The following is a 19,254-nucleotide window of genomic DNA, read 5'->3' as shown; positions in this document are numbered from 1 at the left end:
GCATGTGGTTCGCTTGCATGGTATTCCGGGGAATATTGTGTCTGACAGAGTTCCCAGTTCGTTTCTAGGTTTTGGCGGTCCTTTTGTGCTAGAATGGGCATTGATTTGTCTTTTTCTTCAGCATTCCATCCTCAGACTAATGGCCAAACGGAGCGAACCAATCAGACCTTGGAAACCTATTTGAGATGCTTCGTGTCTGCTGATCAGGATGATTGGGTGACCTTTTTGCCGTTGGCCGAGTTTGCCCTTAATAATCGGGCTAGTTCGGCTACCTTGGTTTCGCCTTTCTTTTGTAATTTTGGTTTTCATCCTCGTTTTTCTTCGGGGCAGCTTGAGCCTTCTGACTGTCCTGGTGTGGATTCTGTGGTGAACAGGTTACAGCAGATTTGGACTCATGTGGTGGACAATTTGACGTTGTCTCAGGAAAAGGCTCAACGTTTTGCTAACCGTCGTCGGTGTGTTGGTCCCCGGCTTCGTGTTGGGGATTTGGTCTGGTTGTCTTCTCGTCATGTTCCTTAGGTTTCTTCCCCTAAGTTCAAGCCTCGCTTTATTGGGCCTTATAAGATTTCTGAAATTATCAATCCGGTGTCTTTTCCTTTGGCCCTTCCAGCTTCCTTTTCCATTCATAATGTGTTCCATAGATCCTTGTTGCGGAGATATGTGGTACCTATGGTTCCCTCCGTTGATCCTCCTGCTCCGTTGTTGGTTGAGGGGGAATTGGAATATGTGGTGGAGAAGATTTTGGATTCTAGTTTTTCGAGGCGGAAGCTTCAGTATCTGGTCAAGTGGAAGGGTTATGGCCAGGACGATAATTCTTGGGTTGTTGCCTCTGATGTTCATGCTGCCGATCTGGTTCGTGCTTTCCATTTGGCTCGTCCTGATCGGCCTGGGAGCTCTGGTGAGGGTTCGGTGACCCCTCCTCAAGGGGGGGGTACTGTTGTGAATTCCGTTCTGGAGCTCCCTCCTGTGGTTGCTAATGGTATTTTTGTGAGTTCTGCCCTTGGGCTCCCTCTGGTGGTTTCGAGTGGAACTGCTGCTCCTTTGGGTAGCTGTAGCAGCTGACTTCACTGATCGCCTTGCATGGGTTTGTTATTTAAACCTGCTCTGGGCTTTAGTTCATGCCAGCTGTCATTGTTCTTGGTTGGATTTGGTTCTCTCCTTGGATTTCTCACATGGCCTGTCCTTGTCAGCAAAAGATAAGTTTTTGCTAGTTTTTGTTTGTCCATTTGCTTGGACTCTATGGCTCTGCAAATATGTCTCTTTTTGTCCAGCTTGTCACTATGTCATATTCAGGCTAGCTGGAAGCTCTGGGAAAGCAGATTTGCCCCTCCACACCATGAGTCGGTGTGGAGTTCATTTTTGTAAACTCTGCGTGGATTTTGTAGTTTTTAATACTGACCGCACAGTATCCTTTTCTCTCTGTCTATCAAGTTTAGTATTGGCCTCCTTTGCTGATATCTGATTTCATTTCTGTGTACGTCATTTCCCTCTTCACTCACAGTCAATATTTGTGGGGGGCTGTCTTTCCTTTTGGGGTTTTCTCTGAGGCAAGATAGCTTTCTATTTCCTTCTTTAGAGGTAGTTAATTCTTAGGCTGTGAAGAGGTGTCTAGGGAGAGTCAGGAACATCCCACGGCTATTACTAGTGTTGTTGTTAGGATTAGGGACTGCGGTCAGTAGAGATACCACCTTCCCAGAGCTCGTCCCATGTTGCGTTTTAGCCACCAGGTCATATCAGTGTGGCCTCTTAACCACCAGGTCATAACAGAAAAAGGACCGAAAGATGGATTCTTCCAAGTACAACAAAAGAAAGGAGAACACCCAGCCGAAGAAGACGTATGATTATTGAGAGCAAACTCAGCTAATGGTAGATATTCCGACCACATCTCCTGATTCTCCGCTACAAAACATCTCAAAAACTGCTCAATGTCCTGGTTCTTCCTCTCGGTCTGTCCATTGGACTGCAGATGATAGCCCGACGAAAATGACAAATGAACCTTAAGTCTGTCACAAAAGGCACGCCAAAAGCGAGCCACAAACTGTGGTCCCCTATCGGAGACAATGTCCGTGGGAACAGCATGGAGTCTGACAATCTCTTCACAAATGCCCTGGCAAGTGTCTTAGCGCAGGGTAATTTATTGAACGGGACCAGATGAAACATCTTACTAAACCGGTCCACAACAACCCAGATAACAGAAAAACCCTCAGAGACCAGCAGGTCGGTGATAAAATCCATTGCAAGATGTGTCCATGGAGAACTGGGAACCTCTAATGGGCAAAGCAACCCTGCCGCCGGAGCATGAGAATCCTTAGACCTAGCGAACATGGTACACTGACGCACCCACTTGACAATTTCTCATAGCCACCCCGGCCACCAGAAATTCCGACCGATCGACTTTCTTGTTTCAGCAATCCCTGGATGACCCGCCAAACAAGACTCATGACATTCCGTAAACAAAGCTCTCCTCAGGACTTTTGGCACAAATAATTTCCCATACGGAGTGTTAGGGTATGTTTCCACGGTCAGGAAACGCTGCTTGTTTGACGCTGCGCAGAGCTGCAGCGTCAAACAAGCAGCGTCCAGATGTTCCAGCATAGTGGAGGGGATTTTATGAAATCCCGTCTCCACTATGCGTGGAAACCCGCACGCGGCGGCCCTGCGACTCCGGACATGCTGCGCGTCTTTTCAGATCGCAGCATGTCCGTACACCTTGCGGGGACGCAGCGTCCCCGCAAGGCATATCACAGGGCGCTATGGGAGAGAGCGATTATCCCGGATGTGAAGAGTTAACACATCCGGCATGATCGCGTCCCAGAAAGGGGGCGGGGCTTAGCGCCGAGCGGCTTCGTCACTGCGGCGATACCGCCGGCCATTCTGAACGTGGAGACATAGCCTTAGTTGGTGCCGCATCCTGGGCTTTAAGAATGCTATTTTCCAACTCAGAACCTAATGCTGCCACCACCACCACTCTCTGCAGAATAGATTCTTCCTTTTCAGTATTAACCGCTGGGGAGAAACTTTGAGAGAAAGCATCAGCTTTAACATTTTTTGTCACAGGGATATATGTCACAGAGAAATGGAACCGTGCAAAAAACAATGCCCACTTATCTTGACGGGCATTCAAACATTTAGTAGCATCCAGATAGATCAGGTTCTAATGATCAGTAAAGACTTGTATAGGATGTCTAGCGCCCTCCAAAAAATGTCGCCAATGCTCAAACACAAGCTTAGTAGCCAGCAATTCTCGGTTCCCAACATCATAGTTGAGCCTCGCCTCTGAAAATTTCTTGGAAAAGAAAGCACAGGGATTCACCCCATCCTCTCCCTCCTGGGACTGAACAGCCCCCACTCCTACTGATGAGGTGTTCACCTCTACCAGAAAGGGTTTAGTCTCATCTCTCTGGATCAAAACAGGAGCAGAGCTAATCCTCTCCTTGAGATGCTCAAAAGCCTTAACAGCCTCAGGGGACCATTGGACAGTATCGGAACCCTTCTTAGTGAGATCAGTAAGGGGTTTTGCGATAACAGAATTTTTTTTTATAAATTTTCTATAATAATTATCAAACCCCAAAAATCTCTGAATCGACTTCAAGCATTCAGGTCTAGGCCACTCCAATACTGCCTGAACCTTCACCGGGTCACACTCCTACCGATCAACTGCCTCAGGATGTCGTTAATGAAATTTTAAAAGGACGCCGGAGCATTTGTAAGGCCGAAAGGCATAACTAGACACTCAAAATGACCTTCTGGGGTATTAAAGGCTGTCTTCAATTCATCGCCTTCTTTAACCCCTTAATCCCATATGACGTACTATACCGTCGAGGTGGGGTGGGCCTTAATTCCCAGTGACGGTATAGTACGTCATACGCGATCGGCCGCGCTCACGGGGGGAGCGCGGCCGATCGCGGCCGGGTGTCGGCTGCATATCGCAGCTGACATCCGGCACTATGTGCCAGGAGCGGTCACGGACCGCCCCCGGCACATTAACCCCCGGCACACCGCGATCAAACATGATCGCGGTGTACCGGCGGTACAGGGAAGCATCGCGCAGGGAGGGGGCTCCCTGCGGGCTTCCCTGAGACGATCGGTACAAGGTGATGTACTCACCTCGTACCGAACGTCTTCTCCCTGCAGGCCCCGGATCCAAAATGGCCGAGGGGCTGTATCCGGGTCCTGCAGGGAGCACTTCCGGGTCGGAGCAGGCTGCAGATGAAAGCTGCAGCCTGCTCCGATGAAAGTATGATCGCAGATCTGATAGAGTGCTGTGCACACTATCAGATCTGCGATCTGTGATGTCCCCCCCTGGGACAAAGTAAAAAAGTAAAAAAAAAAATTTCCACATGTGTAAAAAAAAAAAATAATAATTCCTAAATAAATAATAATAAAAAAAAAAATATTATTCCCATAAATACATTTCTTTATCTAAAAAAAACAAACAAAAACAATAAAAGTACACATATTTAGTATCGCCGCGTCCGTAACGACCCAACCTATAAAACTGGCCCACTAGTTAACCCCTTCAGTAAACACCGTAAGAAAAAAAAAAAAAAAAACGAGGCAAAAAACAACGCTTTATTACCATACCGCCGAACAAAAAGTGGAATAACACGCGATCAAAAAGACGGATATAAATAACCATGTTACCGCTGAAAACGTCATCTTGTCCCGCAAAAAACGAGCCGCCATACAGCATCATCAGCAAAAAAATAAAAAAGTTATAGTCCTCAGAATAAAGCGATGCCAAAATAATTATTTTTTCTATGAAATAGTTTTTATCGTATAAAAGCGTCAAAACATAAAAAAATGATATAAATGAGGTATCGCTGTAATCGTACTGACCCGACGAATAAAACTGCTTTATCAATTTTACCAAGCGCAGAACGGTATAAACGCCTCTCCCAAAAGAAATTCATGAATAGCTGGTTTTTGGTTATTCTGCCTCACAAAAATCGGAATAAAAAGTGATAAAAAATGGTCACGTGTCCGAAAATGTTACCAATAAAAACGTCAACTCGTCCCGCAAAAAACAAGACCTCACATGACTCTGTGGACCAAAATGTGGAAAAATTATAGGTCTCAAAATGTGGAGACGCAAAAACTTTTTTGCTATAAAAAGCGTCTTTTAGTCTGGTTTCACACTTGCGTTTTTATCTGCATGCGTTTTTTAAAAAAACCGCATGTGTGAAAAAATGCATAGAAAAACACAAGAAAACAAGAAAAAAACAAAAAACCCTAACCCTACCCCTAACCTGAAATACGTGGCACTGAAATACGTGGCACTGAAATATACGTTTATATACGTATATACGTATATAAGTGCCACGATATTTCAGTGGCCACGTATATAAGTGCCACGTATTTAAGTGCCACGTATTTAAGTGCCACGTATTTAAGTGCCACGTATTTAAGTGCCACGTATTTAAGTGCCACGTATTTAAGTGCCACGTATTTACGTGCCACGTATTTAAGTGCCACGTATTTAAGTGCCACGTATTTAAGTGCCACGTATTTACGTGCCACGTATTTACGTGCCACGTATTTTTCAGTGCCTGAAATACATGGCACTGAAATACGTGGCACTGAAATATCGTGGCACTGAAGTATTTACGTGCCACGTATTTTTCAGTGCCTGAAATACGTGGCACTGAAATACGTGGCACTGAAATACGTGGCACTGAAATATCGTGGCACTGAAGTATTTACGTGCCACATATTTTTCAGTGCCTGAAATACGTGGCACTGAAATACGTGGCACTGAAATACGTGGCACTGAAATACGTGGCACTGAAATACGTGGCACTAAAATATTGTGGCACTGAAATATCGTGTCACTTAAATACGTGGCACTTAAATACGTGGCACTTAAATACGTGGCACTTATATACGTGGCACTTATATACGTGGCACTTATATACGTGGCACTTATATACGTGGCACTTATGACTGTCAGAAAATGTTCAGTAAACGGTTAGGGGTAGGGTTTCAGGTAGAATTGGGGAGTTTCCACTGTTCAGGCACATCAGGGGCTCTCCAAACGCGACATGGCGTCAAATCTCAATTCCAGCCAATTCTGCGTTGAAAAAGTAAAACAGTGCTCCTTCCCTTCCGAGCTCTCCCGTGCGTCCAAAAAGGGGTTTACCCCAACATATGGGGTATCAGCGTACTAGGGACAAATTGAACAACAACTTCTGGGGTCCAAGTTCTCTTGTTATCCTTGGGAAAATAAAAATTTGGGGGGCTAAAAATCATTTTTGTGGGAAAAAAAAAATGTTTTATTTTCACGGCTCTGCGTTGTAAACTGTAGTGAAACACTTGGGGGTTCAAAGTTCTCACAACACATCTAGATAAGTTCCTTGGGAGGTCTAGTTTCCAATATGGGGTCACTTGTGGGGGGTTTGTACTATTTGGGTACATCAGGGGCTCTGCAAATGCAACGTGACGCCTGCAGACCAATCCATTTAAGTCTGCATTCCAAATGGCGCTCCTTCCCTTCCGAGCTCTGTCATGCGCCCAAACAGTGGTTCCCCCCCACATAGGGGGTATCAGCGTACTCAGGACAAATTGGACAACAACTTTTAGGGTCCAATTTATCCTGATACCCTTGTGAAAATACAAAACTGGGGGCTAAAAAATCATTTTTGTGAAAAAGAAAAATAATTTTTATTTTCACGGCTCTGCGTTATAAACTGTAGTGAAACACTTGGGGGTTCAAAGTTCTCACAACACATCTAGATAAGTTCCTTGGGGGGTCTAGTTTCCAATATGGGGTCACTTGTGGGGGGTTTGTACTGTTTGGGTACATCAGGGGCTCTGCAAATGCAACGTGACGCCTGCAGACCAATCCATTTAAGTCTGCATTTCAAATGGCGCTCCTTCCCTTCCGAGCTCTGTCATGCGCCCAAACAGTGGTCCCTCCCCACAAATGGGGTATCAGCGTACTCCAGACAAATTGGACAACAACTTTTGGGGTCCAATGTATCCTGATACCCTTGTGAAAATACAAAACTGGGGGCTAAAAAATCATTTTTGTGAAAAAAAAAAATAATTTTTATTTTCACGGCTCTGCGTTATAAACTGTAGTGAAACACTTGGGGGTTCAAAGCTCTCAAAACACATCTAGATAAGTTCCTTAGGGGGTCTACTTTCCAAAATGGTGTCACTTGTGGGGGGGTTTAATGTTTAGGCACATCAGGGGCTCTCCAAACGCAACATGGCATCCCATCTTAATTCCAGTCAATTTTGCATTGAAAAGTAAAATAGCGCTTCTTCCCTTCTGAGCTCTGCTATGCGCCCAAACAATGGTTTACACCCACATATGGGGTATCAGTGTACTCAGGACAAATTGCACAACAACTTTTGTGGTCTAATTTCTTCTCTTACCCTTGGGGAAATAAAAAAATGGGGGTGAAAAGATCATTTTTGTGAAAAAATATGATTTTTTATTTTTACGGCTCTGCATTATAAACTTCTGTGAAGCACTTGTTGGGTCAAAGTGCTCAACACACATCTAGATAAGTTCCTTAAGGGGTCTACTTTCCAAAATGGTGTCACTCGTGGGGGGTTTCAATGTTTAGGCACATTAGGGGCTCTCCAAACGCAACATGGCGTCCCATCTCAATTCCAGTCAATTTTGCATTGAAAAGTCAAATGGCGCTCCTTCCCTTCTTAGCTCTGCCCTGCGCCCAAACAATGGTTTACACCCACATATGGGGTATCAGTGTACTCAGGACAAATTGCACAACAATTTTTGGGGTACAATTTCTTCTCTTACCCTTGGGAAAATAAAAAATTGGGGGTGAAAAGATCATTTTTGTGAAAAAATATGATTTTTTATTTTTACGGCTCTGCATTATAAACTTCTGTAAAGCACTTGTTGGGTCAAAGTGCTCACCACACATCTAGATAAGTTCCTTAGGGGGTCTACTTTCCAAAATGGTGTCACTTGTGGGGGGTTTCAATGTTTAGGCACATCAGGGGCTCTCCAAATGCAACATGGCGTCCCATCTCAATTCCAGTCAATTTTGCATTGAAAAGTCAAATGGCGCTCCTTTGCTTCCAAGCTCTGCCATGCGCCCAAACTGTGGTTTACCCCCACATATGGGGTATCAGCGTACTCAGGACAAATTGTACAACAACTTTTGGGGTCTATTTTCTCCTGTTACCCTTGGTAAAATAAAACAAATTGGAGCTGAAATAAATTTTGTGTGAAAAAAAGTTAAATGTTCATTTTTATTTAAACATTCCAAAAATTCCTGTGAAACACCTGAAGGGTTAATAAACTTCTTGAAAGTGGTTTTGAGTACCTTGAGGGGTGCAGTTTTTAGAATGGTGTCACACTTGGGTATTTTCTATCATATAGACCCGTCAAAGTGACTTCAAATGAGATGTGGTCCCTAAAAAAAAATGGTGTTGTAAAAATGAGAAATTGCTGGTCAACTTTTAACCCTTATAACTCCGTCACAAAAAAAAATTTTGGTTCCAAAATTGTGCTGATGTAAAGTAGACATGTGGGAAATGTTATTTATTAAGTATTTTGTGTGACATATGTCTGTGATTTAAGGGCATAAAAATTCAAAGTTGGAAAATTGCGAAATTTTCAAAATTTTCGCCAAATATTCGTTTTTTTCACAAATAAACGCAAGTTATATCGAAGAAATTTTACCACTAACATGAAGTACAATATGTCACGAGAAAACAATGTCAGAATCGCCAAGATCCGTTGAAGCGTTCCAGAGTTATAACCTCATAAAGGGACAGTGGTCAGAATTGTAAAAATTGGCCCGGTCATTAACGTGCAAACCACCCTCGGGGCTTAAGGGGTTAACCCCTTTACCCCCAAGGATGGTTTGCACGTTAATGACCAGGCCAATTTTTCCATTTCTGACCACTGTCCCTTTATGAGGTTATAACTTTGGAACGCTTCAACGGATCCTGGTGATTCTGACACTGTTTTCTCGTGACATATTGTACTTCATGATAGTGGTACAGTTTCTTTGATATTACCTGCGTTTCTTTGTAAAAAAAAAAAAACGGAAATTTGGTGAAAATTTTGCAATTTTCCAAATTTGAATTTTTATGCCCTTAAATCACAAAGATATGTCACACAAAATACTTAATACATAACATTTCCCACATGTCTACTTTACATCAGCACAATTTTGGAACCAAATTTTCTTTTTGTTAAGGAGTTATAAGGGTTAAAAGTTGACCAGCAATTTCTCATTTTTACAACACCATTATTTTTGGGGGGACCACATCACATTTGAAGTCATTTTGAGGGGTCTATATGATAGAAAATAACCAAGTGTGACACCATTCTAAAAACTGCACCTCTCAAGGTGCTCAAAACCACATTCAAGAAGTTTATTAACCCTTCAGGTGTTTCACTGGAATTTTTGGAATGTGAACATTTAACTTTTTTTCACAAAAAATTGACTTCAGCTCCAATTTGTTTTATTTTACCAAGGGTAACAGGAGAAATTGGAACCCAAAGGTTGTTGTACAATTTGTCCTGAGTACGCTGATACCACATATGTGGGGGTAAACCACTGTTTGGGCGCATGGCAGAGCTCGGAAGGGAAGGAGTGCAATTTGACTTTTTCAATGCAAAATTGACTGGAATTGAGATGGGATGCCATGTTGTGTTTGGAGAGCCCCTGATGTGCCTAAACATTGAAACCCCCCTCAAGTGACACCATTTTGGAAACTAGACCCCCTAAGGAACTTATCTAGATGTGTGGTGAGCACTTTGACCCACCAGATGCTTCACATAAGTTTATAGTGCAGAGCCGTAAAAATAAAAAATCATGTTTTTTCACAAAAATGATCTTTTCGCCCCCAATTTTTTATTTTCCCAAGGGTAAGAGAAGAAATTGGACTCCAAAAGTTGTTGTGCAATTTGTCCTGGGTACGATGATACCCCATATGTGGGGGGTAAACCACTGTTTGGGCGCATGGCAGAGCTCGGAAGGGAAGGTGCGCCGTTTGACTTTTCAATGCAAAATTGACTGGAATTGAGATGGGACAACATGTTGCGTTTGGAGAGCCTCTGATGTGCCTAAACAGTGGAAACCCCAATTCTAACTGAAACCCTAACCCAAACACACCCCTAACCCTAATCCCAAACACACCTCTAACCTCAACACACCCCTAACCCTAATTCCAACCCTAACCACACCCCATACCCTAATCCCAACCATAACCCTAACCACACCCCTTACCCTGACACACCCCTAACCCTAATCCCAACCGTAAATGTAATCCAAACCCTAACCCTAGCCCCAACCATAACCCTAGCCCTAACCCTAACCGTAGCCCTAACCGTAGCCCTAACCCTAGCCTTAATCCTAGCCCTAACCCTAATGGGAAAATGGAAATAAATACATTTTTTTAAATTTTTCTCTAACTAAGGGGGTGATCAGGGGGGGTTTGATTTACTCTTTATAGCGGGTTTTCTAGCGGATTTTTATGATTGGCAGCCGTCACACACTAAAAGATGCTTTTTATTGCAAAAAATATTTTTTGCGTTACCACATTTTGAGAGCTATAATTTTTCCTTATTTTGGTCCACAGAGTCATGTGAGGTCTTGTTTTTTGCGGGACGAGTTGTCGTTTTTATTGGTAACATTTTCGGGCACATGACATTTTTTGATCGCTTTTTTTTCCGATTTTTGTGAGGCAGAATGACCAAAAACCAGCTATTCATGAATTTCTTTTGGGGGGAGGGGGCGTTTATACGGTTCCGCGTTTGGTAAAATGGATAAAGCAGTTTTATTCTTCGGGTCAGTACGATTAAAGCGATACCTCATTTATATTTTTTTTATGTTTTGGCTCTTTCATACGATAACTATTTTATAGAAAAAAAAATATTTTTGCATCGCTTTATTCTGATTACTATAACTTTATTTTTATGCTGATGATGCTGTATGGTGGCTTGTTATTTGCGGGACAAGATGACATTTTCAGCGGTACCATGGTTATTTATATCTGTCTTTTTGATCGCGTGTTATTCCACTTTTTGTTCTGCGGTATGATAATAAAGTGTTGTTTTTTGCCTCGTTTTTTTTTTACGGTGTTCACTGAAGGGGTTAACTAGTGGGACAGGTCGGGTCGATATGGACGAAGCGATACTAAATATGTGTACTTTTATTGTTTTTTTATTATTAAGATAAAGAAATGTATTTATGGGAACAATATATATATATATACAGTGGGGCAAAAAAGTATTTAGTCATTCAGCAATAGTGCAAGTTCCACCACTTAAAAAGATGAGAGGCGTCTGTAATTTACATCATAGGTAGACCTCAACTATGGGAGACAAACTGAGAAATAAAAATCCAGAAAATCACATTGTCTGTTTTTTTATCATTTTATTTGCATATTATGGCGGAAAATAAGTATTTGGTCAGAAACAAACAATCAAGATTTCTGGCTCTCACAGACCTGTAACTTCTTCTTTAAGAGTCTCATCTTTCCTCCACTCATTACCTGTAGTAATGGCACCTGTTTAAACTTGTTATCAGTATAAAAAGACACCTGTGCACACCCTCAAACAGTCTGACTCCAAACTCCACTATGGTGAAGACCAAAGAGCTGTCAAAGGACACCAGAAACAAAATTGTAGCCCTGCACCAGGCTGGGAAGACTGAATCTGCAATAGCCAACCAGCTTGGAGTGAAGAAATCAACAGTGGGAGCAATAATTAGAAAATGGAAGACATTCAAGACCACTGATAATCTCACTCGATCTGGGGCTCCACGCAAAATCCCACCCCGTGGGGTCAGAATTATCACAAGAACGGTGGGCAAAAATCCCAGAACCACGCGGGGGGACCTAGTGAATGAACTGCAGAGAGCTGGGACCAATGTAACAAGGCCTACCATAAGTAACACACTACGCCACCATGGACTCAGATCCTGCAGTGCCAGACGTGTCCCACTGCTTAAGCCAGTACATGTCCGGGCCCGTCTGAAGTTTGCTAGAGAGCATTTGGATGATCCAGAGGAGTTTTGGGAGAATGTCCTATGGTCTGATGAAACCAAACTGGAACTGTTTGGTAGAAACACAACTTGTCGTGTTTGGAGGAAAAAGAATACTGAGTTGCATCCATCAAACACCATACCTACTGTAAAGCATGGTGGTGGAAACATCATGCTTTGGGGCTGTTTCTCTGCAAAGGGGCCAGGACGACTGATCCGGGTACATGAAAGAATGAATGGGGCCATGTATCGTGAGATTTTGAGTGCAAACCTCCTTCCATCAGCAAGGGCATTGAAGATGAAACGTGGCTGGGTTTTTCAACATGACAATGATCCAAAGCACACCGCCAGGGCAACGAAGGAGTGGCTTCGTAAGAAGCATTTCAAGGTCCTGGAGTGGCCTAGCCAGTCTCCAGATCTCAACCCTATAGAAAACCTTTGGAGGGAGTTGAAAGTCCGTGTTGCCAAGCGAAAAGCCAAAAACATCACTGCTCTAGAGGAGATCTGCATGGAGGAATGGGCCAACATACCAACAACAGTGTGTGGCAACCTTGTGAAGACTTACAGAAAACGTTTGACCTCTGTCATTGCCAACAAAGGATATATTACAAAGTATTGAGATGAAATTTTGTTTCTGACCAAATACTTATTTTCCACCATAATATGCAAATAAAATGATAAAAAAACAGACAATGTGATTTTCTGGATTTTTTTTTCTCAGTTTTGTCTCCCATAGTTGAGGTCTACCTATGATGTTAATTACAGACGCCTCTCATCTTTTTAAGTGGTGGAACTTGCACTATTGCTGACTGACTAAATACTTTTTTGCCCCACTGTATATATATTTTTATTTTTTAGGGATTTTTTTTTACATTTTTTGTACACATCTGAATATTTTTTTTTTTACACTATAACATTGCCCGGGGGGGGGGACCATCATGTTATAGTGTAAGATCGCTGATCTGACACTTTGCTGTGCACTGTGTCAGATCAGCGATCTGACGTGCACTGCAGAGAGGCTTCCCGGCGCCTGCTCTGAGCAGGCGCTGGTAAGCCACCTCCCTGCAGGACCCGGATGCAGCCCCGCGGCCATTTTGGATCTGGGGCCTGCAGGGAGGGGACGCTCGGTACAACGCGAGCACATCGCGTTGTACCGAGGGTCTCAGGGAAGCCCGCAGGGAGCCCCCTCCCTGTGCAATGCTTCCCTATGCCCCCGGAACACTGCGATCATGTTTGATCGCAGTGTTTCGGGGGTTAATGTTCCAGGAGCGGTCCATGACCGGTCCTGGCACATAGTGCCAGATGTCAGCTGCGATAGTCAGCTGACACCCGGCTGCGATCGTCTATGATATACGCTATGATATACTTTCCCGTCGGTGGGCATGCAGGCCCACCCCACCTCGACGGGATAGTACGTCTAATGTCAGAAAGGGGTCAACCCGCAGCAAATTATATGCCCCACGGAGATCGATCTTAGAGAACCACTTGGCTCCAACTAATTGGTTAAAGAAATCCGGAATTAGCGGCAAGGGGTAAGGATTGCACACAGTGATCTTATTAATCTCCCTGAAATCCAGACATGACCTAAGACCCCCATTTTTTTGGACAAAAAAGAACCCCACAGCCACAGGGGACTTGAGGATCTTATATGACCTGCAGCAAGACTAGTCTGCAGGTATTCCTTTATGGCCTCTCTCAGGAATCGTCAGATTAAATAAACGACTCTTAGGGAGAGTAGCACCTGGGACGAAATCAATAGCGCAATCGTAATCTCTATGGGGTGGTAGAGCTTGTGACTCCACTTCTGAAAATACTTTCCAGAATTCCTGAATGGCTTTAGGTAGCTAATTTTTCACAACAGCAGCAATGTCTACATCACAACATTTCCCATAACACTCCTGACCCCAGGATCTTATCGTACTTGATGACCAGTCCAGTACAGGATTGTGCATTTTTAACCAGGGTAACCCCAGGACAACTGGAAAAGGCAATTTATCAAGTACAAACAAATCTAAAGATTCCTGGTGTTCCATACTCACTGTGAGTGGAAACCCGGTGACTTTTCCAGATACGCACCCATGCTCTATAGTGTTATCAATCGACACTACAGGAAAAGGGCATGATAAAGGTACAGAATCAATGCAATGCGAAAGGGAGGGTTATTCTGATTGACCTTTTTTTTTCTCTTTTATGCGTCCTTCACATTCCTTAATAAAATGGTCAGCCTTACCACAATAAAGGCATAGCCCCTCAGAGAATCTTCTCTGCCTTTCCTGGGAACGAGAGGACATCGCCCCAAGTTGCATCGGCTCCCCACAGTCAAGGGGGCTCTCCAGCAAAATTGAAACTTTCTCATTCTGTCTACCTCTCAATCTTCTATCCACCCGGATAGCTAATTGCATGAGCAAATCTTTAACCCTGTCATTCAAACCTGCTAAAAACTGACTCTTGAGTGCTGGATCATTCCAGCTGACCTCTGCAGACCATCGTCTGAACAGGGTACATTATCTCTCAGCGTCGCCAGAACCCTGTTTCAGACGCCTGAGTTCTGCCTTGGCTGTAGTGACCCGATCAGGATCATCATATAATACCCCCATAGCACAAAAAAACGCTTCTACTAACATCAAACTTGCAGATCACCTCGCAATAACAACATCATAATCCCCACATGCTGTAATTCAGCCCCTGAAGACCTGGGTCTAAGCCAAAAATAAAGTAAACATGCATTTTTAAACTAAAAAAATTCCTGCCGTTTACCAGAAAAACATTCAGGCAAACCCACCTTAGGTTCTTCAGAGCGGATGCCAGGGCAATTACTCACGTGCTGTTGCAAGCTGGCAACTTCCAACGTTAACCCTTGCAGACGCTGAGCAAGATCTTGAACGCTGTTCATATTGCAGAAATCCGGGAGGGGTTTTTTTTTATACTTCTTTCTGGCTGAACAAACTGTTACGGATCTGCAACACAGGCCTAAGGTAGAAGGGGGACAACTGACCCTGCACTATGACTATGCTGAAACCCTTCGATGGAGTGGGCGACCCATTCCTTGCGAATAGACCCACTGACGATCCTAGGTTAATCTAAAGCGAAGACCTATAGATAAGGGGAAGGGGTTCCTTAAAAGAACTAAGGACTGGGTACAAAAACGGGTCACCTCCTAATAGAAAACACAGAGAAGGCTGCAGAAACCAATAGAAAACAGAAACTAAGGCTAGCAGAACCAGAGGTACCAGCACTGCACAAATAACACACAGAAGACAAAGCAAAGCACCAAGCTAGAGCTCAAGCAGATTAACACTGATGTCCAGCAAGGACTGGGAGGCAGGTGCTGGTTAATAAAGAGTGAAACAAACAAATGACCCAAGACAAACCCAGCACCAGAGGAAAAAGACCAGCAGCCAGAACTCCACAAGAAAATGGCGGATAGTAACAAACTAAACAGATTCTAACAAGAACACATTCTCTTCTCCCTCTTTTTGATCACAATGGCAACTTGCTGCTGTGCACTCCTGTATGCAGTGAGCGTCCACTGCTGCAAACAGAACAGGGATATCAGAGGGTGTCTGCTCAAACTGACATTGTAAAATATCTTGGTTCCTGCAATGTCAGTGTGTGCAGGGGTAAGAATGTAATATAGGCATTGATCCATATAAAGAGGATTTTGATCTTTGACTTTTTGCACAGACACGTGAAAAATGGACATCTAACAGTGCTTTTACATTGCATTCAGTCACCCATTCATTTGGAATTCCCCCTTAAAACGGGATTCAGGCATATGCGTCGACTGACGTGCATCATTTTCGGGCATGCCTCCTAGAGACAGACACCCAGATGCAGTCTACTATGTCTGTGTCAGGATTTGAACCCTGCAGCTCCTGTGCACCAGACGCCAGCTCTTCCCTATGAGCTATTCAGCTGGCTGGACAGCTCGCTGGACAGTTCTGTGCTATCCCAAATACTTGTACCTATGTTGTTGCTGATGTCTCCACCCTGAGTTTCTGATTGCCTCCATCTTGATTGAACACGCTATTTAAACCTGGCCTTGCTCTACTTTCCTTGCGTGATTATTGAGTTACCAGCCTCTAGTCAAGCTTCCTTCCACCTGCTGCTTCTGCATATGACATTGCTGCTCCTGATATCAACCTCTGGCTTTCCTGACAACGATTCCTGCTTAATCCTTCAAACAACATTGCTGCTCCTGATATCGACCTCTGGCTTTCCTGACTACGATTCCTTCTTATTTCTTCAAACTACATTGCTGTTCCTGTGTACCGACTCCTTGGCTATTCCTGACTGAGCTACCTGCTGCCCCTAATGGTTGCAATGTCACTACTCCAAACCAGGTCAGTCCATAACAGTCTGAGGCTCGTATACCAGGTCCTACGCTTTCCTTTCCTCGCTGAGAATAAACGTCTCCATCTGAATGGGTACCTATAAAACCTCTTCTTAGACTAACATTCTCTCTCTCTGTGGAGGGGTAATGGACCTGTTGCGATTAAAACACCTGTGGCTAGGAGGCGGAGTGCTCGGTCAGAAGGCTAAAGAATACATTTCAAAAAACTGACCGTCACATCCAAACATAGACTAAGTGTGAACAGGTGCTGAACCTAGAGTCACCAACTCATATACAGTCAAGTAAATAAGGCAGCAGGAGGAAAGCATAGGACCTGGTATACGAGAGATGCCGTAAAGTGGCTACCAAGTACACATAAAATTGGCCATTTTTATGCGCTAAACGCTCTCATTTTTCATATTTCTAGTGCAGTAATGCAGTTCAGTTTTCATGTTTGCATGTTTTAGCGCTGCAGTGTGCTGCCTTATTTACTTGACTGTGTATGAGTTGGTGACTCTAGGTTCAGCACCTGTTCACACTTAGTCTATGTTTGGATGTGACGGTCAGTTTTTTTAAATGTATTTGCAGCGCCCCAGAGTCCTGGTCGTTGCAGTACTGTGGCTCCGCCACTATGGGGAGCTATGGTGCGTCTGATGGCACTGAAGGAGTTCATCTGATCAGGTATCACAGACACCAATACATTTCACAGCCGGGCCTCCGGGGGGAGCTAAGGGTTCTATTCACTAGGCCACTCCCCACCATAGTGGGTAAACTGGGGGTCAGGCAGGAAGTTAGTCAGAAAGCTGACTGGGTTGGAACCAGGCAACACCTTGTGGCAGAGGGTGTTGTGGGGGAAGATACAGTAGGGTCTCTGTCAGGGGTGGGATCCTGACAGAGGCTTGGCAACTTGAACGAACGTAACGGGACCGTGCCTGCTCAGGATAGCGGCGGTGCCCAAGGAAGGACCAGAAGCGAGATAGATTGTGCTGAGTGAGAAACGAGATCAAGGCAATAAGGAGAATACCAGTAGGGGTCGTGCTGTAAGACCGAGGCAACACCCTACTGAGGCGCACTACCGGTGGCCGGAACGCCGAGGGAGTATTACAACATCCAGCTTCAAGCGATACTCTAAACAGCGGCAGGACAGTCAGTCTAAGGCGGGCTGTCTCACTTAAATCACCTATGCAGTCTTGGGGGGCAACTTGTGGAGAGGGGCGACTCTAGGGTCCCGGAAGAGCTCCGAGCCTACCCGTCAAACGGGTGCCGTCCCGACCATAACATCAGGGAGGGACGGAGGATTAGCAGAACATCATCTAATCGAGTTGTGAGGGAACTTAAGAAACAGACACAACAGTTGTGGGGACTTTCCGTAAGCACAGCAGGGAAGGACCGCAACACATAGCGCTAGAAGGAAGGCACAGATTTCCACCTGCTAAGAGAACTCTGGAGGTGCCATTGGACCGGCCGGACTTGCGCAGCCTGGTTATCCAGATTCTGGACTGAGGACCCAGAGATCTTCAGTAAAGAGGTAAAGAGACTGCAACTTGGTGTCCTCGTTATTTACTGCACCGCACCACTACAGCTTCACCACCATCATCCGTCATACTTATTTACTGTACGCCCCTCGGCAGGGTCACGGACAGGGCCTAGCCACCGTGACAACCCCAAAGCAGAGACTCAGAGGCCCGGTACCGGGTACCCCTTGGTCCTGCGGCAGTGGGGGCGCTACATATTCTTTAGCCTTCTGACCGAGCACTCTGCCTCCTAGCCACAGGTGTTTTAATCGCAACAGGTCCATTACCCCTCCACAGAGAGAGAGAATGTTAGTCTAAGAAGAGGTTTCATAGGTACCCATTCAGATGGAGACGTTTATTCTCAGCGAGGAAAGGAAAGCGTAGGACCTGGTATACGAGAGATGCCGTAAAGTGGCTACCAGGTACACATAAATTTGGCCATTTTTATACGCTAAACGCTCTCATTTTTCATATTTCTAGTGCAGTAATGCAGTTCAGTTTTCATGTTTCATGTTTGCATGTTTTAGCGCTGCAGTGTGCTGCCTTATTTACTTGACTGTATATGAGTTGGTGACTCTAGGTTCAGCACCTGTTCACACTTAGTCTATGTTTGGATGTGACGGTCAGTTTTTTTAAATGTATTCTTTAGCCTTCTGACCGAGCACTCCGCCTCCTAGCCACAGGTGTTTTAATCACAACAGGTCCATTACCCCTCCACAGAGAGAGAGAATGTTAGTCTAAGAAGAGGTTTCATAGGTACCCATTCAGATGGAGACGTTTATTCTCAGCAAGGAAAGGAAAGCGTAGGACCTGGTATATGAGAGATGCTGTAAAGTGGCTACCAGGTACACATAAAATTGGCCATTTTTATGCGCTAAACGCTCTCTTTTTTCATATTTCTAGTGCAGTAATGCAGTTCAGTTTTCATGTTTGCATGTTTTAGCGCTGCAGTGTGCTGCCTTATTTACTTGACTGTATATGAGTTGGTGACTCTAGGTTCAGCACCTGTTCACACTTAGTCTATGTTTGGATGTGACGGTCAGTTTTTTGAAACATAACAGTCTGAGTGTCTGCCTCCAGTAGGCGTTCACGCTTGAAAATGATGCGCGTCAGAGTGCACTTTTGCTCTGCCGGCACTATTATAGTCTATGGCACCATCGGCACATACGTTTTGCAAGGTGTTTTGACATGAGTCCCGACACGACCAATGAACAGGTACCTGAACGCAATGTGAAAGCACCCTTACTATAAAAATGCAACTTAGAGGCCTTTGCATCCAACACCAATTCTCTGTAAAAGATTGAAAGCATGCTACGTGTAGCGGATTGCACTATGTCTGACCATAGAAGCTATGCTTGAGTTCGTAACAGTGGGAGAGAAAAATTGATCAGGAAATATATAAATGAATGTATTTATCAAACTTTAAAAA

General features: G+C 44.3%; 1 protein-coding gene across 6 annotated transcripts in view; it reads left to right on the top strand.

Moving 5' to 3' along the window:
* Window positions 1-19,254, top strand: part of FBXO47 (F-box protein 47) — a 294,585-nt gene that overhangs the window by 117,153 nt on the left and 158,178 nt on the right. The window lies entirely within an intron of this gene.

The sequence above is a fragment of the Ranitomeya variabilis genome, chromosome 4 (genome assembly GCF_051348905.1).
Source record: "Ranitomeya variabilis isolate aRanVar5 chromosome 4, aRanVar5.hap1, whole genome shotgun sequence".
In the NCBI taxonomy this organism is placed as follows: domain Eukaryota; kingdom Metazoa; phylum Chordata; class Amphibia; order Anura; family Dendrobatidae; genus Ranitomeya; species Ranitomeya variabilis.
This window is presented reverse-complemented; position numbering and strand designations above follow the sequence as displayed.